The 14,190-nt window shown below is 46.6% G+C and overlaps 1 long non-coding RNA gene and 1 pseudogene across 2 annotated transcripts in view; one reads left to right on the forward strand and one right to left on the reverse strand.

Annotated features, from left to right (window-relative positions):
* The window catches only part of LOC307197759 (ectonucleotide pyrophosphatase/phosphodiesterase family member 7-like), a 30,116-nt pseudogene that overhangs the window by 4,672 nt on the left and 11,254 nt on the right, over nt 1-14,190 (reverse strand). Inside the window, exon 2 of the transcript in view lies at nt 8,089-8,234. The product of the transcript in view is annotated as an ectonucleotide pyrophosphatase/phosphodiesterase family member 7-like (transcript). The remainder of the gene's footprint in view (nt 1-8,088; nt 8,235-14,190) is intronic.
* LOC307197761 overlaps nt 21-14,190 on the forward strand; it is a 90,328-nt gene continuing 76,158 nt past the window's right edge. The window contains exon 1 of the long non-coding RNA XR_013831498.1: nt 21-311. This is a non-coding gene — a long non-coding RNA (uncharacterized lncRNA). The remainder of the gene's footprint in view (nt 312-14,190) is intronic.

Consider the following 14,190-nt stretch of genomic DNA (forward strand, 5'->3'; position numbering starts at 1 on the left):
CCTATCTTTCTCATAATGTGCAAAGTCCAACGTGTCAGCATCCCTGCCCCAGTCCAAAGGTATGGAAAACATGTGGCTTCAGAGTCGGACAGGATTGGGCTTCGTTCCTGGCATCACCAGGATCTCGTGGAATCTAAAACACCGTTAACTGTGAGAACTGCCGTTATGTTATGTGCTCCTATGAAGAAAAATGCTGCCTATGAAACCACGACACTCCAGTGACTGGCATATGCGTTCCAATTTGGGACTGCAAAATGAAAAAAACAGTTCCTTAGAATGGAAGAAAAATGGCACTTTCTAAGTTGGTAATGGTGAGTGAGTTTAATCTCTTAGTGCTTCAGTGTTCCTACGTGTAAAATGCCAAAAAATTGATGGGATTTTTGTGAGGGTTAATCCAGGTAACTTTAAGATAAAGTATTGGGCACTGTGTTTTGGCCATAGTAGGCACTCTTTTCTTTGCCTCTAGACCTAAGAAGCCACCACAAGCCTTCCCCGGTGTGTGCAGTGGACAGCTATTATGATTGCTTGCCCAGCACCCCCTCCCCTGTCTGCTGGTTTGGAGCATCTGACATCCCCTGGTAGCTCTCCTCCCTACTCTTGCTCCACGCAAGATGTGTTGGGTCCACATCAGGCTCCAGAGGTGGGATGTGGCTCTGGCCTGGCCAGTCAGAGGACGCTGCATCCCCTGGCCATAGCAATTGGTTCAGCCTTGGGCCCAGGTCCCAGTCAGAGCCAATGAGATAAGATCTGTGGATTTCCTCTGGGGCTGTTGGAGAGGGGAGAATCTGCCTAACTGGTTCCCATGTATAATGTTTATAAAATTTGGGGGTGTTTGTGTGAAGGGGAGACTGTCATCTTGTTCCCTGTGCAGATGTCTGTTCAGCCACTGGGCTTGACGCCCAACCCAGAGGCAGACAATAGGGCAGTTAAAGGTGTGCTCGATGCTGGATTGCCTGGGTTTATCTTTTCTCTCCCACTTGGATGCATGTCACTCAGATGCTCTCCACCTCTGTTTCCTCATCTGTAAAGCGGGGATGTTAATGCTACCTCGTATGGTGGTTGTGAGGACTAAATGCATGTGGAGCATGTTAGTTAGTGTTCAATGAGCTCAGCTTTTAGTTTCCTGGAGAGGAACAAAGAGCAATGGGCCAGACCGCATGGTCAGATGAAGAGGGGGCAATGATTATCTCCTCCAGTTTCTGTCTCCTGAGGGGTCCTGAAGGTGGATCTGAAATGTGCCTGTAGACCCCAAGGTTGGAATCTGCAGAAGGAAGATGAGATTGGAGCCTCCAGTCGCGGCAGAAATGGCTGCAGCATGGGGCATGGGATTCCTTACGTCAGAGGAATGGGGTGGGTCAGCCATGAAGTGCAGCTGAGTCTTATAAGGCCTGGGCAGGTCCTGGGGTTGCTGCTTGACCCTGAAGCCCTTGTCACTGGGGCCCAGTGACCTTCACCTTCTATGTCGGGCCATGGGCAACTACACAGGGCAGTAGATTATAGCCAACAGGAAAAGGGCCCTGGCCTACCACCAAGCCATCATGGGAGGAGCTGCCATCTCTTCCCTCTCCTTGTCACCAGTGGGTAAACCAGGGAAAGAGGTGTGGGGGGCCTGAGAGGAGTAGACCATACTCCTTCCACCCCAGGCTGCTGGGGCCACCAGAGGGTTTACGGTGAGGGTAGGGAGCATGCGGGGGAGCAGAGCTTTGACTTGGTTACAAGGTGAAGGATTTACTCTGAGCCAAACTGAGTCTTCAGGCCAAAAATGAGGCTGTGTTAACAACACAAGTGATTTCAAAGTCATGAAAATATTAAATGATTTGCTCCCCAGCAGAAAGCTAGATTTTGACAAAGCTTGGTAAAATTGTTAGGAAAATAATTTTATGTATACTCACCAATGAGTTAACAATAAGATGGACCCATCTCACTAAATAGTTTCTGTTGTAAAGCAGCTCCTCAACCAGGACTGGGCACATAGTATAAGCTGGATAGATTTCTGGTTCCATGAAAGACTGACCTGCTTATCTGGGGAGCAAGTATTTTCCTTCATCTTGGCTATTAACTTGAGGGCTGTTCTGGGACACTTCTGGGACACCCAAGATTTGGATGTTATGAAAAACACTGTAAAGTTCATTGGCTTTAAAAGAACGAAGAGAGGGTGCTGGTGTGACGGTGTCAATTTGGTATGGAGAACAAATTACAGGGAAGAATTGTGGGATAGTGGCACCTGGGTTGTGGCTATCTGGTCTACAAATGGGCAGAAAAGTATAACTAAGCATAATGCCAAAACTTCCCATGTACCATTTGAGAGAGAGAAGCAGGAAACAAATTTGGAAGTTGTAGGGGATGCTGTTGGTACCCCACCAAGATCCCCTTACTGGGCCTGCACCCACACACATTTCTGTGAGGGTGGCTACTAATGTTTCTCAGTTCCCCCATGTTCTGGAAAATTCCCTTGCCAAGTGGCCAAGTCCTGCCTCACCTGGGCAGGTATCCTATACTGCTCCTCTATCCCCAGCAGCTCATGGCCAGTGATTGACTTCAGGACATAAAGCCAGCTCCCTGGCTTCAGGGTGGGATGACTTGGGGGTGCAATTCTTGTTCCAGTGCTCCCCGTGAGATCAGGCTGAAGCTGGTCTCCAGCTGAGGCCACGTCTCACTTAGGTCCTCCTCCTGCCCTGTCAGTTTTCCTCACTCCCATCTCCTGAGAACTCTCCCTCAATACATTATGAGCACCACATCCCTGCCTCAGGCTCTGCTTTTAGGAAGCTTGACTTAAGACAGAAGTCTTAATACTAAGTACTTTGCGAGGTTCCAGAAACTCTGCTATCCATAGCTGTAGGTGAAATATTGTCCCCTCTGCCCTCCAGCATTCATTTCCTATTTTGAGATCCAGTTTTATTTTCTCTAAAGCACTTTCCTCAACCTGAAATTACCTTAATTTGCTTACTTTTTTACTATCTAGTTCTCTCCTCTAGAATGTGAGCTCTGGGAAATCAGGGGCTGTGCTGATCTTGTTGAACGTACTTTTCCTGGGACCTAGAACAGGCCTGGCTCAGAGTAAGTGCTGACTGCTGATTAAATGTGGGTTGAATGAATGCATGAATCATGTCTCCTTTTAGGGGTGGAAAACCCATCCTATTCTCACTCTTGATTAACTTATGGAAATAGTTACAGAAATGCTTTTGCTTTTGGGTTCTAGCATCTTATTTGTAACCTCTACAGGTAACACATTTTCCTTTCTGATAGTAGAATTTCTATGGTTGCTTTAACTTGCAAATCCTCTAATATTTATTGCATTTCTGATTGGCATTAGACATAATTCTCAGTTTTTAGCGACGGTACTTTAACATCTGTGGAAACTGACTTTGCTGTCAAGTATGGAATTGGCTGGAAGGATGAAGCTTCTAACGTTTTGTAGAACATAGTTTGACTATTTTATTATTTAGAATAAGCTGACATTGACATTGTGAGGGTCTTAGACAGCCCTGCATATCCAGCATGTTAAATCTCAGATGTTCCCAACTTGAAATTGTTTTCTTGTGCTGTGTTCTCAACACATATTGTTTCTTTCTTCCTTTTTTTTTTTTTTTTGTGGTATGCAGGCCTCTCACTGTTGTGGCCTCTCCCGTTGTGGAGCACAGGCTCCGGACGCGCAGGCTCAGCGGCCATGGCTCACGAGCCCAGCTGCTCCGTGGCATGTGGGATCTTCCCTGACCGGGGCACGAACCCGTGTACCCTGCATCGGCAGGCAGACTCTCAACCACTTGCGCCACCAGGGAAGCCTTCTTTTTTAATTTATTTATTTGGCTGCATTGGGTCTCCGCTGCTGCATGTGGGCTTTCTCTAGTTGCAGCGAGCGGGGGCTACTCTTCGCTGAGGTGTGCGGGCTTCTCATTGTGGTGGCTTCTCTTGTTGCGGGGCATCGGCTCTAGGCACGTGGGCTTCAGTAGTTGTGGCACGTGCGCTCAGTAGTTGTGGCTCGCGGGCTGTAGAGCACAGGCTCAGTAGTTGTGGCGCACGGACCCAGTTGTTCCGTGGCGTGTGGGATCCTCCTGGACCAGGGACTGAACCAGTGTGCCCTGCATTGGCAGGTGGATTCTTAACCACTGCGCCACCAGGGAAGTCCCTCAAAACATACTCTTTCTTTAAAGGTATCCCAAGCTGTAGTCTTAGGAAACTGTGATTTTTCTCACTTGGTCCCATAGGAATTTGAGGATTTATGCTGCTCTGTGAAATGAGCTTCAGAGAGAAATGTGTGTGTGAGCATGTGTACACACAGACACAGACACACATACACACACAATTGACTCTGTTTATTTGGGACCTATGATAAGCAAAAGTGCTATTTTCTACAGATTGTTTCTACTTCTGAGAAACAATCTCAGCACTTAATTGGATGCAAAAGAGTGGGTATTTACTATTCTACCCTTTAATTAGCATAATCAGTGTTTCCAGTAGCAATAGCAGTTGGAAAATCGCTAGTTTTACTGGGTGCATTATCCTTCCTTAGTGTAGTGTTGCATCAGTGTGGCTATTACTCTTAAGTTGCTTCTTTAAAACAGAGTTGGTACTTCTTATGGCAAAGCCTGACTGTTGGGTTTTGTACAGAATCTACCAAAACTCTTCAGAACCAATCGTTAAGGAAAGAGTTTTAGTTTGTTTTTTTCTGTCTTGTTTCCTTTTTTAGGGGACTGAATTAATGTCAAAAAGCGCACGGGTTTTAGGAAGGCCTGTGAAGTGTTCATCACAGTTGTGCTTTGGTGGAGAGTATATTTAGTGGTTTAGGGAAAGGAGTTAGTTACTTGTTCTAGGGAATGGCTGAGAGGAAAGAGATGGACTCCATGTTTTTGAAATTCAGAAGTTGAGGTTGGTTCTGAGTGTTTTCATTGCTTTTCTGTGTTCTGGAGGCGTCACTGAACAGAAGGAAGCTAGATGGCCAAGATTCTGTGTTTTCTCCCCCTCCCACACATTTTCGGAGGTCGGATTATTATTCTCAGAATCTTTATGATGTGTGATAGACACGGATTGAGCCAATACTGGGATGCATTATGTTTCTATTAATACTTTTCTAAGCAGAAGCTGACGGCACCCTCTTTCTCACACCTCTTCCAAGTTTGGAAGCTATTGTCTGGAGACCTGGCTGACACCGAGAACCGTAGCTGCCCTCCCCACCCTCTCTCCAAATCCCCTCCTGGTGGTAGCCTACCATGGTCCGGTCTTGGAAGACATGAGAATCTCACCCATATCATCCCTCTGCCATTTCACATCTTAATATGATCTGTGGCTCTTCCATAGAGAGGAGAAACATGCTCCTAGGTTTTTATGGTTTTCCTGGGTCTCACAGTCATGGCTGTCTGCCTTTCTCTGAGAATTAGGGCTTACTGAACTTGGTGAAACACCTCAGCCATTGATCAGGTTCAGTTATCCCAGGAGCTCATTTAAAATCCCAGCCTGCTCTCATTGGAGCTTCTCTGTTCATAGCCTGACCATTGGGGAAGTCCTGATGGAGTGGATACACTCGTGGACCATGGATGGTGGAGACAAAAGTGGTTGGGAATCCCATCTCCTAGGCATCATCTGCCAAGGGACACCGATTCTCATGAATCATGATGGACTCTGGCAGTATTAATGTCACTGACGGAAAACATTTTAGTCCTATTAAAGGTTAACGCATCAGTCTCCACAAAGCCTGCCTGGAAGAGACTCAGAAGAAGGAAGGAATTTTCCAATGATGGGTACAGGGCAGGCCACCCTCCTGCAGCCCTGCCCGACAATGCAGATGTGTCCCCGAATGGCATTTGGCATTTGTGCCCCTGTTTCTGGGGTGGGAGGGGTTGACCTGGGGCCGCAGGTTTGTTCTGATTACAGGAGCTTTTGCACCACCTCCTCAGGGAGCTGGCTGATGGCCCTGTCCTGGGCAGGAGCTGCTAACGGCAGAACGCGATGAACCAACTTGACATTCGCTTGCCAAACAAGTGGTGTGTTGTCAGTCGCCTGGCCCTGCACCAGACCCTCTTTTTGCACAACTGCTTATGAATTCAGCAAAGAAGAAAAGCACTCTGATTATGAATTGAGCAGGAGGAAACAAAGCCCTGCAAATAAATGACAAGGAGACAAGAACCATGTATAAGAAAACACCAGGAAGGGAGAATGCCACCAGAAGCCTCATGCCAGTGAACAAATTCCTTAGCAAGAGAGGCCCTGGGTTTTGAATAGTGAATTAAGGAAGACTATCCAGACCTTCTTAGCAGCTAGGCAGATACAAGATTCACTCCGAAATCCATGACTAAATGCTTTGGCCACTGAAGAAATATTATGTCATGGTTAAGAGTTAAGAGTTGCTGAACCCAGAGTGAGTTCAAATCCTAGCTCTGCCTCTCACTAACTTTGTGACTGTGAGAAGTTGTGGTATCACCTGGTGCCTCAGTTTACTCATTTGTTAAAGGGGCATAACCTTAGCACCCACCTCAGGGTTGTGATAAATTAATATATGTAAAGCACTTAAATCAGGGCCTGGTGCATAGTGAGTGTTATGGTTGTTATTTTTCTTGTATGGACAGTTTATTTGCATGGTCTATGCCTCAAAGTTTAAAAATGTTGGGGCTTCCCTGGTGGCGCAGTGGTTGAGAGTCCGCCTGCCGATGCAGGGGACACGGGTTCGTGCCCTGGTCTGGGAGGACCCCACATGCCGCAGAGCGGCTGGGCCCGTGAGCCATGGCCACTGAGCCTGCGCATCCGGAACCTGTGCTCCGCAACGGGAGAGGCCACAACAGTGAGAAGCCTGTGTACCGCAAAAAAAAAAAAAAAAAAAAAAAAAATGTGACAGAAGAGGAAGGACTCTAGAGCCCAACACTTAATGAACCTGAGGTAGAGTAGGGTCATTGACAGCCCCCTGTGATTCTTCTAGAGCTGTGTTGTCCAATATGGTAGCCCCTCGCCTGTGTAGTATTTAGATTTAAATTGAAATTAATTAAAATGAAATACAATTAAACATTCAGTTTCTCAGTCTTACCAGTCACATTTCAAGGGCTCAATTACCACCTGTGGCTTGTGGATTCCACATTGGACCATGCAGAATAGAACATGTCCATTATCACAGAATGTTCCATTGGATAGTTCTGGCCTACAGCTGTAGTGACCTGTAGCTGAAGTCCTGCTAAAATGGTTCAGCTTCCATTCATAAGAATGATCATTTCAAGCAGTTAGTGCCAAACAACTTACATGCGTTATCACAGTTAATCCTTCCAACAAGCCTATGAAGCAGGGATTCTGGCCATCCTCATTCTATGGGTGGGGCAAATCAAGCACAGAGTGGAGGTCATTGCTGAAGGTCACAGAGCTGGAGAAGGGTGGAGCTGGTTGGACCCTGCTCTGGGAGTGTAAGTCCACAGACGGTTCTGAGCTGCTGCAATTATACCCCCTTGCAATGTAATGTGCACGGCATGGGCTGGGAGCACAGAGATGAAGTGTCAGGACCCGAGGAAGCTTTGGAGCCAAGGCTGGTGTCTTGGGGGAAGAGGAGGAGGATCTGTTCTGAAGTGATGACTCTGGAAGCTCATTGAGAAAATGCAAAAGCTGGTAACAGGTTTGGGGCTGGGAGTTCAACGCACTAATTTCATTTCTGCCTTTTCAAAGCAATAATGAGTGGCTGCTGGGATACTTTCAAGCAAATGTTCTCATCAGAGCTTTTCATGCCTTGAGTGGTCAACTTTGTTCCTAAGGGATTTTATGCCTAAGTCAGAGGCAAGTGTATGAAGAGATATTTATTAAAGAGCTGCTGGGTCCAGACCCTATGATGAGCCCTGGAGGTACAATCATGATTAAGCCAACTCTGCCCTCATGGAGCCTCATCCATCCATAAGAGCTAAAACTTACTGAGATATGCCTTAAGTGCACATCTTATTTAATCCTTACATGAACTCTATTAAATAAGAGCATCATCATGATCCCTATACCACATTTAGGGAAACAGATGCTTAGAGAGATTAAGTCATTTGCCCAAGGCCACACAACGTCTAACCCGCCACCCACATGCCTAGGAATGAGAGACGATGTCCCAGGAAGTCAGCCCAGGGTTTCTGGTGGTACCTGTCTCTGGGCTGTGATCCAGAGGGGGAGAATGCCATTGTCCTACCACTCAGTCTTGTTCTGTGTGGTCTTGATGGAATACTTCCAGAGTGTCTCTGTGTTAAACATCATGTTGTGAATGACTCTGTGATCTTCGATCCAGCAACCTTGGGAATAAAGGAGAGAAGGTACTGTTAAGTTCTATGAACGGATGCTGCCAGGGGTGTCCATGTGTTCTTAAGACCACCTCCCCCAGCATCCTTCTGGTTGGCCTACTTAATCCTGGGGCTGTCCCTCTGGGCTTCAGACTTGTTTCTCTGGGATGCAAACATTGGCAGCCACAAAGGAAGGGTCATCACATCTCACACCTGTCAGATTGGATCTGCTCCCTGGAACAGACCTCACAGCCCTGGGAGAAGTTGGTGGAAGCTGATGAGGGAGCGGGGAAGGCAGGGGGTGGGGAGGCCAAGTTCCTCGGGTTATTCTGTGTCCAGAAGCTGAGAACCTGGGATTTGGACACTTCCTGTGGGATGAGTTTCCTCATTTGCTTGTGACGATATGATTCTGTATGGAACATCCAGTGGGCCTGATTCTCGGCAAACATCCCAGGGTTTCTCCTAGGATTCCCATGGGCTGCACTGTTTGAAGCAACCAAGGGAATCAGGAGGGATTTCATTCTTTCTTTCTTTCTTTCTTTCTTTTTTTTTTGCCATGTGGCATGTGGGATCCTCATTCCCTGACAAGGGATCAAACCGGCCCCCCCCAGCCCCCGCCTCACATTGGAAGTGTGGAGTCTTAACCACTGGACCACCAGGGAAGTCCCAGGAAGGATTTCTAGACGTAGATGGGTGCAGACTTATTTCTTTCTGCTTAGGGAAAGAAGACAGATACTGGGGGAATGTAAGCTAGATTGTTCTTGAGAACATAGCAATTGAACCAGATATGGAAAAAACCCCTGTGATCTTACATTGCACCTGTGAAAAGGGGACTGCACGTGGAGGCCAGTCTAAAGAGGGAGTTGAAAGATCCAAGGAGAGAGCTGAGTGTCCATTCCCTCGCCTCCTGGGAGATGGAGCCTCTGGGTGACCCTACTGACTGTAATAAGATAGTGATGATGTCTCCAATGTCCATGGTAAGAGGGACATTCTGTGACTAGAACTTGATGGTCATGGGCACAGAGAAGGGAAAAGCTCTCCACTTGGTCAGAGTCGCTGCCAGACTGCTGGTGGGTAAAGTCCCCCTAGGGTGGCCAAAGCTTTCAATGGGGAAGAAGCAAACACAGTTGTGTTTTTATTGTTTCTGCCTTGCTGGCAGGCCTGACAACCAACCACGAGTGGGGTCACCAGAAAGAAGTTGTGCTGCTGCCAGGGATTGGGACCTCGAGGTGTCAAGATTTGGTCAGGGATCAAGTCAGACTGTTGACAGGGGAAGAGCATGGACTTAGAGTCCATGAGAGCTGGGTGCCAACCCTGACCTGGCTTCTGAACTTGTTGTGTGAACTTGAACAAGCCTTGGTTTGCATGTGTAATGGGGGGTAGGTCTGTGTGATGGAATCATGGCACACATTTACCATCATGCCATACGCCAACGCCTTTTTCTGAGTTACTTCGGGAACATTAACTCATCTAAAGCTCCCAATAGCCCTGTAAGGTGGGAACTATTATAGCCCCCTTAGAGCTTTCCCTCTTTGCAGGAAACAGAGGCACAGAGTTTACTCAAGGTCATAAGGCAGAGTTTGGTGTGGAACCTGGGAAATTTGATTACAGCCCCTGCTCCTCCCTACCCCAGGTAAAATTAACATAAAATTAACCATTACCTTTTTTTTTTGGGCTGCACAGCGCGGCATGTGGGATCTTAGTCCCCAACCAGGGATTGAACCTGCACCCCCTACAGTGGAAGTAAGGAGTCTTAACCACTGGGCCTCCAGGGAAGTCCCAACCATTAACATTTTATTTTTAAAAATTTTTATTTATTTAGTTTTTGGGCTGCGTTGGGTCTTTGTTGCTGCGCGTGGGCTTTTCTCTGGTTGCGTCAAGTGGGAGCTACTCTTCGTTGCGCTGTGCGGGCTTCTCATTGCGGTGGCTTCTCTTGTTGCAGAGCATGGACTCTAGGTGTGCGGGCTTCAGTAGTTGTGGCACGTGGTCTCAGTAGTTGTGGCTCGTGGGCTCTTGAGCGCAGACTCAGTAGTTGTGGTGCACAAACTTAGTTGCTTCGCAGCACGTGGGATCTTCCCAGACTAGGGCTCGAACCCTTGTCCCCTGCATTGGCAGGTGGATTCTTAACCACTGTGCCACCAGGGAAGCCCCATTAACATTTTAAAGTGAACAATTCTGTGACATTTAGTACATTCACAATGTTGTGCAACCTCTTTCTAGTTCTAGTACATTTTCATCACCCCCAAAAGAGACTCTACCTGCTAGCAGTCACTCCACAGCCTTCCGTTCCCACGGCCTCTGGCGGCCTCTAATCTGCTTTCTGTCTCTATGGATTTACTTATTCTGGACATTTCATAGAAATGGACTCATACAATATGTGGCCTTTTGTGTCTGGCTTCTTTCACTGAGAATCATGTTTCCCAGCTTCATCCCCATCATAGCATGAATCTATACTTCATTCCTTTTTATGGCTGCATAACATTCCATTGTCTGGATAGACCAGAATTTGTTTATCCATCCATCAATTGATAGACATTTGGGTTGTTTCCATTTCTTGGCTGCTATGGATAATGCTGCTATGAACATTCATGTGCAAGTAACTGTTTCAGTCCCTGCTTTCAATTCTCTTAGGTCTAAACCTAGGAGTAGAATTCCTGGGTAATATGGTAACTCTATGTTTAACTTTTTGTGGAACTACCAAACTATTTTCCACAGTGGCTGCATCGTTTTACATTCCCACTACCAATGTTCAAGGGTTCCAGTTTCCCCACATCCTTGCCAGCACTTGCTATTTTCCTTTTTTTGATTATGGGCAACTTAGCAGGTATCAGTATCTCATTGTGGTTTTTAGTTGCATTTCCCGAATGCCTGATGATGTTGAGCATTGCACCCTGTGAATACCATGAGTGAGAGTACTCTGTTAGGGGTAGGTAGAAGCCAAATGGGCAGGAATCTTTGGAGCCTCACAAATGAATAATGGAAGGCTCTTGAAATCTACAAGAAACCCTCCTGTTGTTACAGCTTCCTGATGGCTGAGCCATGCCATCGCAGCAGACAACATGGAAGCACAGAGGTAATTCACCCAGGGAGTGCTCCTTTGCCTTTTTTTTTTTTTTTTTTTAAATCTGTAGTATCCTGAATCCCGGTCTATGTGACTCTCCACCGAGTAAAGAGAAAAAAAAATCCCTCCGGAATTATGAACACCTGCCATTTCACCTGTTCTAGTGTTTCTCCATGGTATTTTCTACCATCAACATTAGAATCAATTGAGTAGCTTGTTAAAAACACACATTCCCAGGTCCCCACTGTAGCCCTTGCTGAATTTACAGTCATGGGGTGGGGTCCAGGAGTCTGCATTTTAACAACCTCTCCAGGTGGTTTTAGTGCCTGCTGACATGTCAGAACCACTGGTTCAGGGGCTGTTTGTCATTCACACTTGCATGTGGATTAGTTCCAGCAGACTGCCCCTTGCTCCAAAATCTGGGTTGACAGTAGCCCACTGCCCCCTTCCTTAAGGGACCAGCGGGAGGGCAGGCAGCCATCAGAACCTGGATCACTGTGGTATCTGGGGAAATATGGGGGTCCAGAGCCACTGGGAGGATGTGGCAGGAGGGATTGGAGGAAGCCACGGGCAAAGAAACTTCCTCTTCCCTCAACCTATGGATTCTGGCTTCCATGCCCTGGGACCCAGAGGTCAATTATAGCATCAGTTAAGTAGGCTAGCCTGGAAACCAATCATAGCATCCATTTCCCCCTCAAAGCGATATTACACAAGTTTCAAACAACTAACCTAAAATGAGCTCAGGGAGCATGACCCTTCCATTCTGTGGCATGGCTCGACCCAGTAGTTGTACAAAGGGAATTGTCTCCGTGGTGTTTGGGTTATTTCCACCCTTGACACTTAAAGGCATGTTCTAAATCCAGCCGGTGACTGGGGACCACTCATGAGACCCAGCAGTTTCCACTGCCATGTTGGTTCCTCCTTCCTGCTTCTCAGGCCTCTTTATCCCGGTCAAGGGCCAGTTATGGAACGTGGGCAAAACAAGACAGAGGAGAGGGGAAGCTAAGAAACAAGCAGCTGCAGGGAGCAGCTATCATGGTTTTACTTGAATTGCATTTTCTATTCTGGAGACCATGGGGGAGACCTGGCTGGAAAAACTACGTGAAGGCGATAGTGTTGGCTGTGCCTGGAGTTCCAGAGACTGCAAAGGAGCTGGTTTTACTTGGGTCACGTGATGCTGCACAAGTGAGGCTGGGCTTGGAGGCAGGACACCTGGCCTTGGCTCTTGTAAGCCCTTGCTCTCTCTCTGGGCCTCAGTTTCCCTGTATATAGAATGAGTGTGGTTAATGGTTTCCAAGGGCCTTTCTGGCTGTATCATTCTGAGAGTCTGTCATTACTGTCATTTCAGTGTCTGGTGACGTGGGTAATTGTGCAAGTGAAACAGGAAGTAGGATGAGCTCTCCTAGTGAATGGGATTCCTGCTGCTTGCTAATTATGCTTTAATCAGGGTACAATGCATACTCCCACACTGTATCAGTTATGGCAAGGTACAGGTATTTCACCCAGCCGAACATTTCAGGTCTGGGAAAGAACCAAGCTAGATTCAACTCCTTCTCCTGGTTCTCAGGGACTGATGTTTATTTATTTCCAAATACTTGCACAGTGAATTTAGGAAACCAGGAAGTCTAGAGTTTGATCCAACCCCTTACTTTCTCCCTTTCTCAAATATTTTGAGCCAAGTACTGTCTTAAACTGTCTCATGGTATTTACACTCTAGGGGGCGGGAGAGAGTTAAAAAATAGAGTGTGTTGGTGCCTGCAGTCCTCACAGGTATTTTCTCTTGGAATTCCCCTACTCATAGGCCCTGCTGAAAGGCAGGTTTAGGCACCGTATTTGTACCAAGTCTCTTCCCTGTGTTCAGTTGGTTGGCCGGAAACCCAATTCTGTCTTTCTCAATACTTGAACCAAGAGACACAGTAACTAACCAGCTGGTGGTGGGCTCTGCTGTCTCCCATGAGGAACCAGTAGCGAAAAGAGAAAGGTGGTCACGAGTGAGGGAAGCAGACAAGAAAGCCCATGGGGCTGATAAGAAAGACCACAGGGCTTCTGAGAGCCAGAGGAGGAAGTTTGGTTTCTATAATTGCAGTTTCTATTCCCTGATTCCCTCTAATTTGGTTCCCATGCTCATGAGTTTGCCTGATAGAGCCTTGCCTTCTGTTTCTTACAACTGTTGCTCCCTGACGTGGCTGAGAGTAGGGCTGTGCCTTATTTATTTTGGTGTTTCCCTGGCACAAAGCAGAGACCTGTGCCCTTAGTAGGCATTCAACAAATGTTTGTTGGATTTAATTGAACAAATTCCATCCCATCCTCTGCCCCATATGTAGGTGGCCAGGTACAAACTGAAGAAATAGGAAGCAGACCTTGATTTAGTCCAAAGTCAACTTGGGAAAAAAATACTGTAGTGGGATGAAAATAAACCTATACCTAATAGTTAAATCATTAAATAAACCTATAAATTAAACCTTTAGTGGAATTAAAATAAAATGCATAACCTAATATACTCAATAAGAGCATCTCCCTTCCCCCCCGCAAACATTTGCTCAATTCCTACGTACTAATTTTCAGGTGGAACAGTAACTATTTGCCAATAGACCATTTGGGCATAGACACACTTTATCATGCATTCAGTTGTTTAACAATATTTTAAGGACCTACTTGTTTCATTCAGTAGTTCCTTTGAACCAACCTACCATATTAAGCTGTAAACATGTCTTCATTTTCCTCCTGATTTGTGGGGTCCAGTGCTTCATTAAGTTCACATTCCCCAAACCAAAGAAGAAAGGTGTTATTAACCAGCTAGTATGAAATCAATGAGGAAGAATAGCTGCTAAATCAAGTCAACCAACCACCTTAAATCAACCCAGTGCTCCAATCTCAAGCAGACAAGCTCATTCAGACCTACAGCCA

This window comes from Stenella coeruleoalba (genome assembly GCF_951394435.1).
Source record: "Stenella coeruleoalba genome assembly, chromosome: 15".
Lineage (NCBI taxonomy): Eukaryota > Metazoa > Chordata > Mammalia > Artiodactyla > Delphinidae > Stenella > Stenella coeruleoalba.